At 42.3% G+C, this 18,301-nt stretch overlaps 1 pseudogene; it reads right to left on the bottom strand.

The window, feature by feature from the left end:
* Positions 1-489: 489 nt before the first annotated feature.
* The window catches only part of LOC122062429, a 19,182-nt pseudogene continuing 1,370 nt past the window's right edge, over positions 490-18,301 (bottom strand).

Genomic DNA, 18,301 nt, shown 5'->3' with positions numbered 1-18,301 from the left:
AAACCCCATAAATTAGTTTTTAAAATGAGTCAAAGACAGTAAATTGAACAAATTTTTCTGGCAGGAGTTTCATAATTTTGGTTTTTCAATCAAAACTTGCACCAAGTTAAAGAAAAACATAAATGATATATATAAATGTTAGAATTGAATTCTTTTAGACTTTTTTTTTGGGATAATTTCTCTCCCACCCAACTATTCCCCTAAAGTTTCATGGGGAGGGGTTTTGTGTACGACCGCTTTCAGAAACCGAAAGGTTCGTAAATAGGGTGGGGTTTTTTTGATATTTAAAGTGACTTTATAAACATCAAAGGGTTTCATGAGCGACCATGCACCATGCATGGCCGTACATGAAACCTTTTGCCATATTACAACTCTACCTAGTAAAGCAAACTCGAGAAAATACGAAGTGGTAAATTAGATATCCAGATGTCAATTTGGTGCCTCAGCCCCATTTTCAAGACCTAACATAATTATCAATATCAATATGAAGAATTGAAGATGGCTTCAAATACTTATAATACCATTTCTCCAGTGCCATTGGAGGCCCAATGCACATCCAATGGCTGGGAGGACCCAGGCACGCAGCCCATGTGCATTAAGCATTTCAGTTAACCCAGAGATACATATCCATTGATAAATAGTGAGACATGAAGGCATATGGGTGTACCTATTTCGGAATGAAATAGCCTTTTCCAAAAGTGATGACTGGATGTCATCCAACTTATCCTTCACATAGGCTTCCAAAATGGAAGGGTCCATCGAAACTCCAAAAACTTTCCCTTGCTTTCCAGGAACATCTCTCCTAGATATAACTAGTGTCCCACTTGAAACATCACGAGGTCCAATCTCGATCCTTAAAGGGACACCCTGTTGAAAGTTAAATCATTAGGATGATGGCTAATAAAAAAAAACCAACAATCTGAAATGTTGATCTATCTTCAAGCAGATTTGGGCATCAGCACTAGTGAGACTTAACTATCACGAAATAAAACAGAAATGCTATTAATATCCAATTCATGGTGAGTTGAATAAAAAGCATACTCCGAATTTCTGTATCTAACATCGACATTGACAGCCAATTGGATTTACACACAATTCAAGATGAGCAGAACAAAAGCAAACTTGCTACCAATGATGAAGCTACATGGTCATACTGATTTTATATTTTGAACATAAACAATGACAGTGTACCTTCATCTCCCAGAAATTAAATTTCCATCCAGGGGTTCTCTGTTCCGAGGCATCCAATTCAACTCTGATCCCTGCTGTTTTCAATGCTTTCTCTACAGAATATGCAGCATTGAGAACTCCTGTTTTCTCACCTTCCTTTTTCCATATTGGTACAATTACCACCTAATAACATGTTTCCACAATCAAAATTGAAAATCAATTAACTCAGAAAGCATGGAAAAGGAGGCCAACTCTGGCCAAGTATATTTAAGTCCTGTTCGGACTGTCAAATTATTGTTGCCATCAAGAGGATTACTCAAAAATCATGGAATTTTTGGGAGCATGAACCACAAATATATGAAGGGTAAATGGTAGTATGGCTGAATTATTCAACCTTTAGGGTGTGGAGACACAGTGAAGCAGAAGTTACACAGATGAATATCATTCATGACAATCCAGCATAGAGATAAGTTGTTTATTATGCTTATTTGCTGCATAACTTCAATATACTGATGTGCCATAGATAAAGTCACGCAGATAATATTGAAAATTATTCCACCTTCCCAGCCCTTTCTCCCCACCATACTCAAAGAGAGGGAGAGAGAGAGAGAGAGAAGAAGAAGAAGAAGATGAAGAAGAAAGGCTTACTTGAATTGGTGCAATTTTGGGAGGAAGCATTAAACCTGCATCATCTCCATGAGTCATGATAATACCACCAACAAAACGGGTGCTGACAGCCCATGACGTCTGCCACACATATTGCCTTTGTCCATTTTCATCAGTGAACTGTTCAGATCGACATGTTTCAGACAAATATTAAATGTTGAATGAAATCAGTAAAATATGAGTAGAAATATAATCGAAGCATTAATGCAAAAAAAATAAAAATAAAAAATAAGAAGAAGAAGAAGAAGAGGAGTGGAAAACCCCCTATATTATACATTTCAGAGCTAAATGTAAAAATTGTTCTATAGATTTTATGATTAGGGGATTCACAAGAGTTCATCATTCTGCAATAGACTAATAAAATTCCATAAAGACAATTCTACTATAACAGGGAGCATAATAATCAGTGATTGCTAATTAGCATAGTTGGCTTGAACGCGGAATCAGCAACTGGAACATCACAAGTTTCAAACCCACCAACGGAACTTTACTTTGATTTGAACTAAGGATAAAGATATTAAATCCAATCAGAACACAACCTGGATATGACATATCCGGATCCATTGTTTCTTGGGTCAAATTTGGAATGTTGTAGATATGTAATCAAATAAAATTCAGATACGCTTAGTTCCAGCCCAAATCAAATTCCTTTGCAGTCTATGCCTACTGACACAGATATGCCAAAGTACTTAAAAACAGACCAGAGGCTGGAGACTTCCAGACCAGTAGTCAGCAGCCAATGGTCTTCCCATCCAGTGAGGAAGGATCAGATCAAGGTACAATTAATGAGAAAGATGATAAAATTATTAGGGAGTGGAATTTCCAGGTGGTCACCTGGTTCAGCCACATGGTACATTAGATGGGAATGAAATTTGTTAACAGATAGAGCCCAAGGTCTCTTGCTCACATGCAAATCAGAGTAATGAAAAATCAAGGACTATAGGAAGGGTGAAGGCCAATACATGGATGGCTGAAAATTATGAAGGAAGATGACAAACATAGGAGTGTATATGTCTGAATTTCAGTTTGAAATTGGACAAAAAACCATTCCAGATCATTCCCTAAAGAGTTGAAACTGCCACATCATGTCCAAATAACAGGGGACATTGAGGCAGTTAAGTTTGGGCCTTCAGAAGACTTTATTTTGGTCCGTAGTTGGGTTCTATGGGCGTTGGGCTTTTATTTTTGGTTTTATTGATGTAATGGACCTAATTTATAAATCAAACCAGTAGTCACAGTATAACAGGAAACCGGTAAGATAAAAGTGAAGCAGAATCCAAACTTGACTATATCAGAAATCAGACCTCCTGAACAGCAGAGGGATAAATCAAAGATCTCTTTCAATATAAGTCAGATGATCCTCAAAGTATGGTCATTGGGCTTAACAAACAAGGGAAATCACCTCTAAAAATCTCAGACAAATCTGACGGACAGATTGGGAGACATGGAAGAGTTTCAGTCTTATAAGGATCTTCAAAATAAGAACATGCGTTGCCCAGATTGGTCTGATATCACTAGGAGATTAAAAGAGGTAATCAATATTGATAACCTACAGGATATAAGTATTCAAACATCCAAAACAGAAACTGAAATTGAAAGGGGAATATATGCAGGAGAGAAAAAGCTTTGACCAGTATTTCAGCAACCAGAAAATAAAGAAAGACAGGAGAAAGAGGATATGATCAATGGCATCACCACCAAAGATTAATGTTAGAATCACCACTAACCCTGTTTCTGAATTACCCCAGCAACATGAAATTGATTTCCTGTTTTCCTCCTACAAGTCTGATTTCAGTTTAATCAAATTTCAAGTTCTGTTGTCTAAGTTTGATCTCAGATTTATGACCATCATTAGGCTTGTTATTTGGTACTGAAATCAATCTCTAATCTGATTTGTGTATTTCTATCGATTCTCGGATTTGGGAGTTCCTTCTTCAACTAGGAATTTTCAGGTCCAAAGAATTTGACCATTGGATCAAACCTGGTTTCTAATATTACATTCTCCCATTCAATTAGAGCCTTTGATCAGAATTTTGGCTGAACCTGATCCCTAAATTCTATCATAAAATTCTTTAGGAATCTGGTTTCATTCCTCACCTGCGATCATGTCGCAAGCTGATCTTTCACTGGATCTCACTGTTTCATAATTAGCACTGCCACATGTTCTTCTAGAAGAAATTTGCCAAATGATTATTAATAAAATGACCACATTAATTTTAAAACACCAAGCATTGCATGCAGTGGCAAGATTTTTTCCTAGGAGCAGTTGACTTCAATTTTTGCCAGCCCCTGGTACAACTTGTCAAGTCTCAATATGATACGACTGATACGGTCTGATACATATCTAGATTGGCCATGTCGATAGGATACAAAAAAAGTATGTCAATACAGTATCAAACCGATACAGTACAATAAGGCACCGATAAAGTACGATACGGTACTGATACAGTCCAATACACTCGATAGTCGATACTATTATGTTTGCCTCGAATTTTTTACTCATTTTGAAAAATGACCCGCTCTGACATATTTTAGTGGCGAGCCGAATGAGATTTTTTTTTCTGAGATCTGTGATGGTAGCAGAGGGGTTGGGCCAATATGGAGCGACCTAACTTGGAGGAGTATATATATGTAGTATCATCTTGTTAAGCAAGCATTGTAAGATTTGGGGGTTTTTCGTGTTAGGGTTTCTGGGCAAGATTTCCGCGGTTTGGGTGCTCTTGAGCGATCTCCATTGTAACCTCTTTTTATATTATGAATCATCTTCTTCTTCCCCTAAGGATGTAGGATACCACATCGGTGTATGAACCTCGTTAAATCTGTTTCATCTTGTGTCAATCTGCGTTTATTTTCTTCGTATTTGTTGGTGTTTGTTCTAACAGATACACATGTTGACAAACACCCCACCCCCCCACCCCCCCAAAAAAAAGAGAAGAAAAAAAAGAGACCTCTTCCTACTATGACTTTTTAGCCAAAACCTAACTGAATGCCAACTACACTAAAAAAACACCAATGAAGATTTGACTTGCATTGATTTTTCTTATTCAAGTCCTCTTCCTTAATTTCCTCCTTTTAGTAGGTCTGATATTGCACTTTCCAATGAAGATTTGAATCACATAGATGCTGCGAAGACAGAGAACTCAATATTGGTTGGATATCATTAACTATGCTTGCTTATGGTGTACAATGCTTAAAAACTCAAGTTTTTCATGTATCATAAGCATATCCATGCATATCAAAGTGTATCCAACGTCTCTCCAATACATCTCTTAAAGCCAGCTTTCCGATATGCTGCTCAATACTGATACTTGACACCTTGCTTTCGACAGCCCAAATAGTCCAGTTCAAAAGGTTTAAAAGTCCAACCACCAGGATAGGATGATCAGTTGGACTTTTCAGTGGCCACAGTGCTTTGAATGGTCAAGCAGATGCACTTTGCAATTGACAGCCTGGATGTTTTAACTGCCCAGTCCAAAAATCTGTTAAAAAATCAGTACCTTCCACAAAAGTCTCAGTTTCAAACAGGGTTTCATGGTAATGAAGTTTTTTCAACTGATATGTCTTAGAACATATATGTGTGATAACCAAAGATTGCTCTTGGCCTACTTGGTTTGAATGTTCAGTTGAACAGAAGCATCATATTTTGAATTTAAATAAAATTTAGATATCAAAATCTGATTGGAATGTATTTTCTCCATGATGAGTTCATCCATGAAACCCCTCCCCTGACCTATCCGTATGCCACCCACCCCTTCTCCGGCGGCCCCTGCCGCCGGAATCTGCCTTGTTCCTGCTTCCTCTCCCCAACCTCTGCCTCCCTCTGCCTCCACTTCCCTTCCTCCTCCTATTGAACCTACCGATCCCCAGCCCTGGACTTCCATTGTTTCCTCCTCCGCTTCCCCTCCCTCTCCCTCCTCCTCCTCCTCTCCTCTCCCTCCTTCGGCTGGGCACTCCCTCTACTTCTATCCTCCTTCCATCCATAACTCTAGCCCTGTTGGACTCTGTCCGCCGGGTCTCCTTGCCTCTGAAATCTCTAAGTGGAGCAATTGTGTTGTTGGCTCGTTCCTTGGTAGCCGGCCTCCCTTCTTGGTGATTAAGACTTCCCTTCTAAACCAATGGAGGCCTTCTGGCACTCTCTCGATCTACATGCTGAATAATGGCATTTTCATTTTTAACTTCTCTGCCACCATTGACCGCTCTGCCGCCATTGACGGAGGTCCGTGGTATGTTGGGAAAAACCCATTTTCCTCCGTCAATGGGACGAGCACTTATCTTTTTCCAAATTTGAACCAAAGTCCATACCCTTGTGGGTTACCTACCCCAACCTACCACTCCATTTCTGGTGTGTCAAAGGGCTTAGCCTCATCAGTTCCATCATAGGGAAGCACCGGCATTCCGATAAAAGAACGAAGACTATGGACCGCCTGTCTTACACTCGAGTCTAGATCGAAGTTCAAGCTGAATAGATTCTCCCCTCTAAGATCACTATCATTGATGGAGAAGGTTTCTCCCTTGAACAAGAGGTGAAATACGACTGGTTGCCGCCTACCTGCACTCTTTGCAAATGTTTTGGCCATACCACAGCTCTATGCAATATCTCCAAGCCTACAAGAGAACCCATCAGGCCTTCCAATACTGCCCCCAACAATTCTCGATTCACAGTGCAAACATATAGAAGGGAAAAAAAAAGTAACAACAATATCTTGGAGCTTGGCCACAACCAAACACCAGTAAATCTTGCTGCTTCTACTGCCGATGCTTTGATGCCGGTAAATTTAGCCACCGCTCCTGCCGATGCCTTAACTCATCCTCAGACTGCTAGTCTCTCAACGATCATCGATCCTTTGCCAGCTGGTCTCAATCTGTTCTCGGTCTTGACATCGGATGAATCCTTTGATGGAATTGATGATCTAAGCCCCTTTCCCACCTCTGAACCCCTGTCCTCCTCTTCTATCGGTCCTGACAATCCTATTTTAAGCTCTTCTCTCTTTGTGTCTTCGACTGATGCGACTGAATCCCTTCCCCCTTTGCCTCCCTCTTCTGTTAGGCATTCTCCCACTGGCTGCCTCTACGGCTATCATGCCCTCACTCCATTTGCATCCTTTGCCTTTTAACTCCACCGAAACCCTAACTAGTGCTGAGCCGGTTGAACTACCTATTCAGCCTGAACCAATTTTTTACCCCCTTAACAACTTCATACCGGCTCAACTTCTAAATACCTTTTCCAAATTTCCAACGGATCATCCCTTGTACACGGGAAACCTTGACAACCCAATCCATGACCTAGCTACCCGCCCCACATCCATCAACCATGCCAACACCTTCTCTTTGACCCGACCCTGCTCCTTGGACCTGATTCAATCTCATACTCGCCTGAGCCTACTACTTCAACCTGGTCTTTGGTTCCAGACGCTCCCCTAAGCTCCGCGCAGTCAACAGTGGTCTCCGACAACCCCAGGATATCCCTTTCCTCGTCTACTGACATCCTACAAATCTTGCCTCCGATGCCTCTACCCTCCACCGTCGTCGTGAGCCCCTCTGCCTGCTCTTCACCTCAGTTCATCGCCGCTCCCCTGAGCTCCAAGACTATTGCTGTTCTCCCCCCACCGCCGATGCCGTCGCTCCCTCGAGCCCCTCGTCTATTGATAGAGTTCTCTCTGATGCCGCCGCACCGATGTTGCCCATCTCGATGCAGGTTGGTCTCTCTTACAATGACTTGCGATCCCCTCTCCTATGCTTCGACTCCTCATGATGGCAACTTGACGCCTTCCACCACAACTATTGATCCCACGATCAATCCTGATGCTGCTGCCCTTACTCCTTCGCCTCTATTGGCTCTTATCAAATTACAGAGGCCCATGCCTTAGCCTTGGAAGCCACTGCCGAGCTCGTCGCTACCGTGCCTATGCTGGGAATTGCCCACGCTGTTGCTGCTGCTATCACTATGCCTCTGCCGGACTACTCCCTTACTGGCTCTCATTTAGACCCTCCTTGTACCATTGAGAATTCCTATCCCACATGTCTTGCTGCTACCTTCAACCATGACCCTACCTCCTTGCCGTCTTCTTCCCCTACTCTTGTCTCCCCCACAACCCACACTAGCCTTAACCCACCATCCATCATTCACCCCATCAGCATTTCTTCTCCCTCCCCCTCTCTTTATACCGTCCCTCCCCCTATCTCTTAGGGCTCCAAGAAGAAAAAATCTTCCTCCTCTGCTACCAGATCCTCCTTGCGCTCTAAATCCTCCAACAATTATAAATTCGCCACCTTTAATCCCAGATCTAGCCCTCCTACCAAGCCCCCTTCTTCCAAATGCCCATCTCCTGGTCCTCTTGCTAACTCTTCTGAGCATTCGCTGCCCTCCCACCCCAGCTCTACATGACTCCTTGGACCATCTGGAACGTCTGCAGTCTCAATTCATTCGCTAAGCAAGCGGAGATCCGTTCCCTGATTCGCTCCTCCAAGTCCAATCTCTACTACCTTCTTGAGACTCGTGTTTTAGAGTCTAATGCTGCCCATATCGCCGCTTCTATTGCGCCCTCCTGGTCTTTTGCCAATAACTACCTCCATAGTCCTATCGGCATAATCTGGATTCTCTGGAACCCCTCATACCTCTCCATCTCTCCCCTCTCCTCTTCGGACCAAGTCATCCACCTCTCCATCTCCCATGCTTCTGGTTCCTTCATCTGCTTCTTCTCGATCATCTATACCCATAACCTTGCCTCTCGTTTGCTCCCCCTTTGGTCCGACCTTCTCTCTTTACCCCCTCCTTCGACTCTCGTCCCTAGGGGATTGGGGGTGACTTCAATGTCATCCATTTCAGCCACAAGAAGCATGGAGGTAACCCGTTGACCCCCTTGCGGTCAACTCCTTCAATGATTGCATTGATGATCTTGGTCTCAATGATCCAAGGTGGTCCGGCACCAAGCTTACGTGACATAACCACAGATCCGGTTCTTCAAGGGTTGCCTATAAGCTTGACCATGCTCTGGTCAATGAGCCTTGGCTAGAGTCCTTTCCCTCTCCTCCCACGCCTATTTCGATCTCCCTGGTATCTCTGATCACTATCCCATGGATCTTCATGTTCTTCCCTTCTCCTCATTCGGTCCCAAGCCATTCAAATTCTTTGACATGTGGACCTCCCATCAGAAATTTCTTCTCATTGTCCAAAATGCCTGGTCCATTGCCATTCCCCGGTCCCTCCCTCCCCTTGTTGCTTTTGCCAAAAAGCTCAAATCTGTCAAAGCTGCCCTTAAGCTCTGGAATTCCTCCACCTTTGGCAACATCTCCTCCCGTGTCTCCTCTTGTCGAGACAAGCTTCTTCTCATTCAATCCCAAATTTAGCTTGATTTGCTTAACCCTATCCTTGCCTCTGATGAGAAGGCCACTGCTTCTGAGCTTGCCTTGCTTCTTGCCTAAGAAGAGAGCTTCTTTCGCCAGAAAGCTCGTATCAAGTGGCTTGATCTTGGAGACTCCAACTCCGCCTTCTTCCATCTCTCTCTCAAAGCTAGAAACAATGTGAATACCATCCCCAAGCTCCTCTCCTCCACTGGTACTAAACTCCTCCTCCTCGAGGAAATCAAGTCTAAAGCTATCTCTGATTTCGAGGGAATCTTCTCCAAGCCCCTTCTTCCTTCTCCTCCTCCTATTCCCCCCTTCTCCTCAACAAATTCATCCCAAATGATCTTCTTCCTTCTCTTCTTTCCATCCCCTCCGACGAGGAAATCCTCTCTATCATCCTCTCCCATAAGGCCAATAAAGCCCCTAGCCCTGACGGCTTCAGTATGGGATTCTTTTCCTCTTGCTGGAACATTATTCGTAAGGATCTCATCCTAGAGGTGAGGAGCTTCTTCCTCAACCCCTCTCAGATCAAAGGGGTCAATCATACCTTCCTCTACCTCATTCCTAAGAAGGAAGGTGCTGAAATGATGAATGACTTCATGCCTATTTCTCTGTAATATGCTCTATAAGTTCATAGCCAAAATTCTGGCTAATAGGATTGGGAAAGTCATTGATTCTCTTGTGAGCCCCAACCAATTTACCTTCATTGCTGGGAGGAGCATTGCTGACAATATCATCCTCTGCCATGAGATTGTCAGAGGATTTGATCGAAAAAATCACTCCCCCTCTGCTCTTCTTAAAATTGACATCCACAAGGCTTTTGACTCTATCAGTTGGGATTACATCTCTAAAGTCTTGCTCCAAATGTCCTTCCCCCCCCCCTTCCCTTGTCCACTGGATTTTCTGCTGCATATCCACTCCCCGGTTCTCAGTTTTAGTCAATGGTAGCCCTGCTGGATACTTCCCTTCTGGGCGAGGTATCCACCAAGGCTGCCCTCTCTCCCCCTTTCTTTTCTCTCTATCTCTCGAGGTGCTCTTCTGTTCCATTCAGTCGGCCTTTGATATTCATCTCATTTCCCATATTCCCAAGTGTAAGCCTCTTTCCCTCACTCACCTTGCTTTTGCAGATGACACCATGGTCTTCTCTAAAACTGATTCCCTCTCCATCTCTTCCATTATTTCTCCCCTTCAGTCCTTTGAATCCCTTTCTGGGCTCTCCATCAACCTCCTCAAATCTAATCTCTTCCTCTCTGGTTTCTCTTCTGATACTCAATCCCTTCTCTTTCATATCATGGGCTTTTCCTTGGGTTCCTTGCCAATGAAATATCTGGGCCTTCCCCTTATTTCCTCTAGGCTCTCTACCCACCATTGCCCCCTATGCTTGACTTGATCCGGAAGAGGCTCCAGCTCTAGAAAGGCAAGCTCCTCTCCTATGCTGGTTAGCTTGTCCTTATTAGATCTGTCCTCCAATCTCTCTATCTCTTCTAGTCTAGGATCTTTATCCTTTCTGTCCCCACTGTCAAATCTATTGAAAGTCTCTTCTGTTCCTTTCTCTGGAAAGGTTCCGACACCTCCAAGTTTCTCCATCCATTGCCTTGGGCAAAGGTCTGCTTGCCCAAGTTTGAAAGAGGTCTCGGTATCAGAAGGATCAAGGAGATTAATGCTGTAGGCATTCTCAAGCTTATTTAGAAGATTGCCTCCAAGCATCGAAGGATCTGGGTGGACTGAGTATACTCTTCTTTGCTTGCCCATAACTCCCTTTGGACTTGTCCCTCCCCCTCTAATGCCTCGTGGATTTGGCGGAAAATCTTTAGCCTCAGATCCTTTAGCCTTACTACTTGCTCCAACATCATTGGCAATGGGCATTCGACCTCCCTTTGGATGGACCCTTGGCACCCCTCAGGTATCCTTTCTTCTCTAGTCACCCCTAGAATCATCTATTCTTCTGGTCTTTCTAAATCCTCTCTTGTCTCTTCTATTCTCTTCCCTCTGGGCTAGACCCCTCCTCTCTCTCCTCCCCCCTTGCGGATCTGTGGGACTCCCTCCCCCCCATTCTCCCTGGGCATCATGGAAGGGATGACAAATGTGTCTGGCTTCCCTCTTCCAATAGGTTGTTCTCCTCTACCTCTGCTTGGTCCTTTGTCAGATCCTCGGGTCCTGATGTTCCATGGCGTAATCTCGCAGGGTTCAAAGGTCCTATTCCTTGGCACAACTTCACTACCTGGAGATGTCTATCCAACTACCTCCCCACGCAATCCTTCCTTCTTCGTCGGCACAGTCATGTTGACCCTGCCTGTTGCCTCTGCCCTGATGGTCAAGAGGATATCCCCCACCTCTTTTTCTCTTGTCCTCTTTCTTCCTTGGTCTGGAAAACTGTCCTTGCTCGTTGCTGGCCTTCCCCTAGGTTAATTCTTCCCTTTGATAGGGAATGTATTTGGGTTGATATGACTTTTGCTGGCTCCTCCATCTATGACACCATTGGCAAGCTTACCTTCTCTACTACAATTACTCACCTCAGGATGGAGTGTAACCCTCGTAGATGGTCCTCCAACTCCCACTCCCCGGATAGGATTTGGAAAGTCATCTTCTTTGATGTTACCTCAAAAATCCACTCTCTGAACTCCTTCCAATCCCGGCCAATCCCCTTGTCTCTCAGAAATGACCACATAATCTCTTCCTGGAGCCTTTGCCTGCCCCTCCCCCTCCCCCTCCCCCATGACCCCCTCTCCCCTCGCGCCCCATCCCCCTCTCTTGCCCCTCCCCCCTCCCTCGTTCCCCTGCTCCTTGGCTGTTGGTTGTTGCTTGCTGCTGTTGGTTGTTGGCTGCTGCTGATGTTGTTGTTTGTTGTTGTTTGTCTCTTTGTTGCTTTTTGTTTTGTTCCCCCCGGGGGCTGGCTTTTCCTTGTTGGCTTAAGCCTCCCCTCCTCCCCCTTTTCCCCTTGTATTTTCTCTTCTCTTTGGGTATAAATTTATTTACTCATCCAAAAAAAAAAAAAATCTGATTGGATATGGACCTGATACCATATATTCAGATGTAATAGACCCTACAGAAAATTTGGAGTATATACCACCTAGATCGAATTCTAATCCAATCCATTTACAGCGCTCCTGACAAGTTTGTACTGATTTCAGATTAAATATCAGAAAAAAATTCAGACAAAAGTTTCTTTATCTATATCCCTACTCTGATTTCTTATATCTATTAACTTCCTATGGTTTCTCTACCTTTCCTATTTCATTCAAAAATCAAAATTCATATATTTCAATTCTAATTTATTTTTGCATATCTGAATGAGAATACTCTCAAACTAGCAAACATCCAAAATTTCAAGAAATTTATCAAAATTTATAACTCACGTAGTTCCTAGGGGAACATGCCAGTATGTGATGTGAGTCCATATGTGTGTTCTAGCTGGCGAATTGACAAAAAGGTGGAGTGGAGTGCAAATTCGAATAGACTGGGGAAATTCAAAAAGGGAGAAGCCTGTGGGCTATGAGTGCATCAACAAGCATGGTATTAAAAAATTTATGTTAAGTTCACTACAGCTTTCTCCAAATAAGTCATTTCACTAATCAAGAAATAAGTCCACTCCGAAACTAATGAAATGATTTTGACAAGAAGATATTGTTAATGCTTTGGACCTTGTTACTCAAACCACAATGGATGTAAACGTCCCAAAACAAACAAGAATAGCACATGTAACTCATCTACCCATCAATGCTTAAAGTGTTTTTAGAAACATGGTTAAAATAAACTCCATAAATGCAGTATTAGCACCTGTGTTTCAAAGGCACGGAAGAAATTCTGTCCAAGGTTGTGGCTAGTTCTAGCCTGTAAAGCTCTTCGATCACCCATCATGGCTTCAATTGTATATGTCCTCAGAGCACCAGCAAATGTCTCAAGCCTAGATTTTTGACCTGCAATGACAGGTATTGCTGCTTGCTCATAAGCAAAGTTTTTTTAGACATCGACCATTTTTAATGCCTGCAATAAAACAACATCAATACAACAACAGAACGGCCTTTTCCCAACTAAATGGGATCGGCTAATAAAACAACATCAATCAATTAAATATAAAGCATATTTTAAATTAAGTGGGGAAATCTTTGAGTAAAGATGGTGCAAACCTCTTCTTCTGCCTCTTCGAGGGTTGCATGCGCTGTATGACCCTCTTGCCACAAAAATTCAAGGGTCCTAATGAAAGGTTTTGTCCTCAATTCCCATCTTGTGACATTTGCCCACTGAGAAATTAACAAGGGGAAAACCGTAAGGCAAGATTCACATTTAGAATAAGAGTATAAGTAGAATATTGACCAAAAAAAGGCACCTGATTAATCATGAGTGGAAGATCGCGGTAGCTACGGATCCATTGAGTAAACTTGTAATTCACAATGGTTTCACTAGTAGGTCGAACCTGACAGTATCTCAAATGTGCAACAGAAAGATATCAAAGCCAAATTTCAGGCAAAATCTTTTCACAGACTTGGTTAAAAGGTAAAAGCTATAAGGAAAAAAAAATTAAATAAAATAAACAAAAGAATTTACCACAAGCTTTTCTTCAAGTTCTTTTCCTCCAATAGTCATAACTGCCAGTTCTGGACTGAAACCCTCAACATGACTAGCTTCCTTCTCTATAAATGAGTATGGTATAAACTGCAATTGTTATCATGAGTTAATACCACACACTGAAATGCAAACTTAGTAATCAGCCAATCAGTCGCTTGGTCCAGATAGTATATTAAATCAAATAAACATATCCAAATAAACATAACAGCTATTCTATTCCAAAAGTTAACAAGTTTTCCTACAATTAAACATGAAAAGATAGGGCTTGTACCTAAGATCCGAAGTGCATTTGGGGAGATATTTGAAGTTTGCAAAATGACCACTATGGGGCTTAATAAGGAAGGGCTTCCCACACATCCCACCTCATTGTGCCACATGGTCTAGAATAGCAGAGCATATTTCAATCAATACCTCCCATGTATGTCAATGCATCCCTATATTGGTATGTGGGAATCCTTGATTTTAAAGGGCTTATTTTTCCATGTGGCAGACTTTTTTTGTGTTGAAATTTGACATTTGAGCAGGGGACTTTGGTATACCTATTCAAAATTTGGGATTGTCCAAACTGCCACATGGCAGATGGGTCGTGCAGCACTTGTTACTCTTGAGTTTTAGAGGATGTCATTGTTTTGGAAAGGATGGGTCAATGGTTCTATAGCCCCAGTAGCATGATTCCGAGGCCTTAAACCTTCCAAGGGTATCAACACTTTTGCTTTGAATGGAATAGACTGTTAGATTCGTGAAAAGAAGAATCAAAATTTCCTCTCTTTCTTTGTTTTCCCAAACGTATAATTCTTTTTAAGTAAAAATTTTCTATAAAAAAAATTGGAAAAAAAAAGAAAAGGGAGAGAGACTTTCAGAGATTTTTTTTCTGCAGAATTGAAAGCATCCATTCAACATATCGAGATTGCTCCTCAGCAAGGATGGATGAGGTTAACAATTGAAGGTGACTCCAAATGGATGATTGATTGAGTTTGTGCTGGGTTGATGGACCTTGGATATGAATTCATTTGATAGGGATAGCTAGTGCTCTTTGTGCTAACCATGATTTCTCTTTGTTTGGAGGATGCCTTAGGCCAACTCAACTGCAGATGATTTGGCCAAATTGGGGGTGGGGGTTTCTAGGGATGCTTGTATTTAGTTCCTTTCCCAGTTTCCCTGTTGTGTAGTTCCTCTTTGAGGGTCCCCAAGCACCAACAGCAAAATCGGACTCGATGTTATGGGCAAGCTACTATATGGCTTGAGATGCGAGGTGCCATGAACAAAAGATTCCAACTGACCGATTATAAGCAACATGTACACCTCAAATTTGTGCATTGAGACAAGACAATATGTCGACTGAGGAGTAAGTATGTGGCCAGATTCTACTACTTAGCCACTCGATCTGACTTTGAGTGGGATGAGGAAGTCTTCGTGACGCAGTTCCGCAATGGTTTGCATCCACAGATCAGTGCCGCATTAGCCTTTAGTAGATTGTCTACTATGGAGGACACAGTTCAGGTTGCCTATCAGGTTGAGGAAAGTCTGAAGAGGCCCTACACTCAGAGGACTTTTCCCAACACATATTCTAGAGGAGATACTTCACGCCCACAACAATCTTCTACTCAGGAGAAATCAATTTCGGTTAATAAACCAAAGGATAGTGGTTCTTCAACAACACCAACACGACCAATTCGTCCATACTCCCCTCCTCATCGTGGTTTAGACAGAGCTTTCTCCCCACCTCGGTGTGGTTATGACAGGAACTCATTATTTCTGAAGGAGGCTATTCAATGCTTCACGTACAAGGGGTATGGGCATAGATCTAATCAGTGTCCTAACCAGTTGTTAGCGTATATTGACAAGGATAATTTTATAACCTATGTACCATAAGAGCAATCGAAAATAGGAACAGTGAATCTGGAGGCTGAGTGTGAACGCGAGGCTAGTGAGATTGATGATGGTGATAGTGATGGAGAGCGTCAACTGTTTTATGTGATCCGTCCTCTTTTAACTACACAGAAGGTTCCCGAGAAGGACAATTGGCACCATAATAGTATCATTCAAACCAAGGGGTTATGCAATGATTGTGTAATATGGTGATCAACCTCAGCACTTACACCAACGTCGTCACTGAAAATGTTGTTAGCAAGTTGGGTTTGAAAACGGAGCCTCATCCAAATCCCTACAAGGTTTGGTGGGTGAACAACAATAATATGAAAATTAGTGAAAGGTGTTTGCTCACGTATTCCATTGGTGGACTGATTGACCAAGTGCAGTGTGATGTTCTGAAAGTCTGATACAATCTTCTAGGGTGCACTATGGTTGTTAGACAAGAAAGCCAAGCACAGTGGTTTTGAGAATACATACACCTTTCAGCATGGTGGACTTCAGATGAAATTTCCTCCGACAAAGGATCTTCCACCTCTCAAACTCAAGAGGACAGCTGGTACTTTCTCCTTAGGTGCATTGACTCTGATGGTATTCTTAGACCTCATCCAAACTTGACGGAGTCCAGTTCTTTGAAGAGGAGGTGAGCTGATGTAGATGCTTTGGCTTGGCTGGACCGAACTTACCCACTATGGAAGCCTAATCCAACACACAACCAACCCAAACCAATATTTTGGTCTGGCAACAGTTCGTAGTCGATAATTAGGGAAGCAATCTTATTATACTTGATTATGTAGTTTCTATCTTTTAATTGGTTTCCAATTTTATGTAATGAGTTCTTTAAATTGCTGTAAAATGATTCTATAGGGGAGGTTTTTGAGAATTGAAAGAATAAATTGAAATTGAGTTCTGGATGTGTAGCCCCTATGGGCTTGGTGTGCGTGTGCTCTTTCTCTCTCCCCCACCCCCTCTTCTCCCTTTGTGAGAAACACCTCCTTTTCTCCTACTTTTCTGGTTTCTCTTCCCATTCCTTGTTTCTGGGCGATACCTGCAACCTTGAGCAATGACTTCAAACTCATTGGTGTTTCACTGGTTTGGGCTGAAAGTTATTGGGTTACTTCCTTACCTGTAAGCGACCTAATTGTTAGAATATTTCTATGTGGGCTTATATTAATTTGGTTTTTGTACTTTATTAAAACTAGACTAATTATTTAGTCTAATTAAGTGAGACATACGGGCTTTAATTAGTTTAATATGGGCTGGCTAGTGTGGGATTTAGTGAACCATTGGACTTGTGATGAGTGGGTCTATTAGGAAACTTTATATATAGAGAGAGCTAGGTCCCTCCTCCAACCCTAATATATTATTCACAACGTACATTTTGGAGAGAGAGAGAGGGAGTAAAAGAAAGAGAGGGTTTCTTGTGGCTTCCTCCCTTGTGCGTTCAGGTTCCTCATCTAGCCAGTGATCATAGGGGAATGAAGGAGAAGTACTTTACTACTAGATCAAAAGGTTTTCCACTGTGCATTGCTTTACTATGGATCCCAAACAAGGTACGCTTTTATTGATTGTAGTTTCTATCCCATTGTTCTTAGTATTCTTAATCTATCTATGGTGATCTATTGGGTCTAGGGATTATATCTTGTGGAGAGATTTTAATCCTACACTAATACCCATGGTATGGGTGCTTGATGATGAGTACACTATGAGAGCTGAAATCTGCAACTCAGGTTCTCTCATGGTACACCCATATTTGAGTTCGAAGGGTTCTCTCTCTTGGTTGATCACTGTTGGAGGTGCTAGGGCTAGAGAGCAGAAAGGTTTTGGAGTAGCTTCCTATGCCTGGAAACTCATGTGGAGCAAATTAGTGGTGGAGGAATCAGGCATGCCTTCTATTTTCTGGTTATGACGCAAGGTTGAAGAACTGTGAGTTTGTTGTTTAATTCTCTTTCATTTTGATTTCCTGTTACCTTCTCTTTGCCTCTAATTCTCTCATATCCCATATGAGAGAATATGCTTCCTAGTTTATACCCACCAAATAATTACTAATTCCCTTTAGAGTCCCATCTCCCAAGTAGCTCATTAGTTAATCTGGTTATTTACAACTCTCCCACTCTCTTTATAACTTTAGTTTATTTACAATACTACCACTTCATCTTGATTATTTAGTTTCTCATTTGGGTGGGCCCATTAAAAGAACCGAACAAGGTTCTTTTAAATCCCTATTCCGCATTATCCTGTCTCTGACCCACTGCCCTCATGGCCATCTCCTTCTCCATAGGCAACGTCCAGGCCACTTCCTTCTGGATGGACCCCTAGAATCCCTCGAGTGTCCTATCCTCTTTAGTTACCTCTAGAACTGTTGAGATGACCATAGTTAGTTCTATTTTTTACCTTGCTTAAGTCTTATTTTACTGTAGTAAGTCTTGTAGATAGGGACGCTTAGTCAGCGTTACCCTACTTCTTCCCTTGTTCGGTTTCTTGTAGATAAGGATAGTTAGTCAGTGTTACCCAACTTTCCTTATTCGGTTTATTGTAATCTCCTCATAAATAAAAAGGGCCTCTGTCATTACTGACAAGTTGAATTATTCTTTAATCTTTGATTCTCAACTACTATCTATCTTCAGGTCTTCACAAATCAGCCTCTGTTGCCTCCATCATCTCTCTTATGGTTGGTCCCTCCTCC

The sequence above is a fragment of the Macadamia integrifolia genome, unplaced genomic scaffold (assembly GCF_013358625.1).
Source record: "Macadamia integrifolia cultivar HAES 741 unplaced genomic scaffold, SCU_Mint_v3 scaffold1035, whole genome shotgun sequence".
Lineage (NCBI taxonomy): Eukaryota > Viridiplantae > Streptophyta > Magnoliopsida > Proteales > Proteaceae > Macadamia > Macadamia integrifolia.
This window is presented reverse-complemented; position numbering and strand designations above follow the sequence as displayed.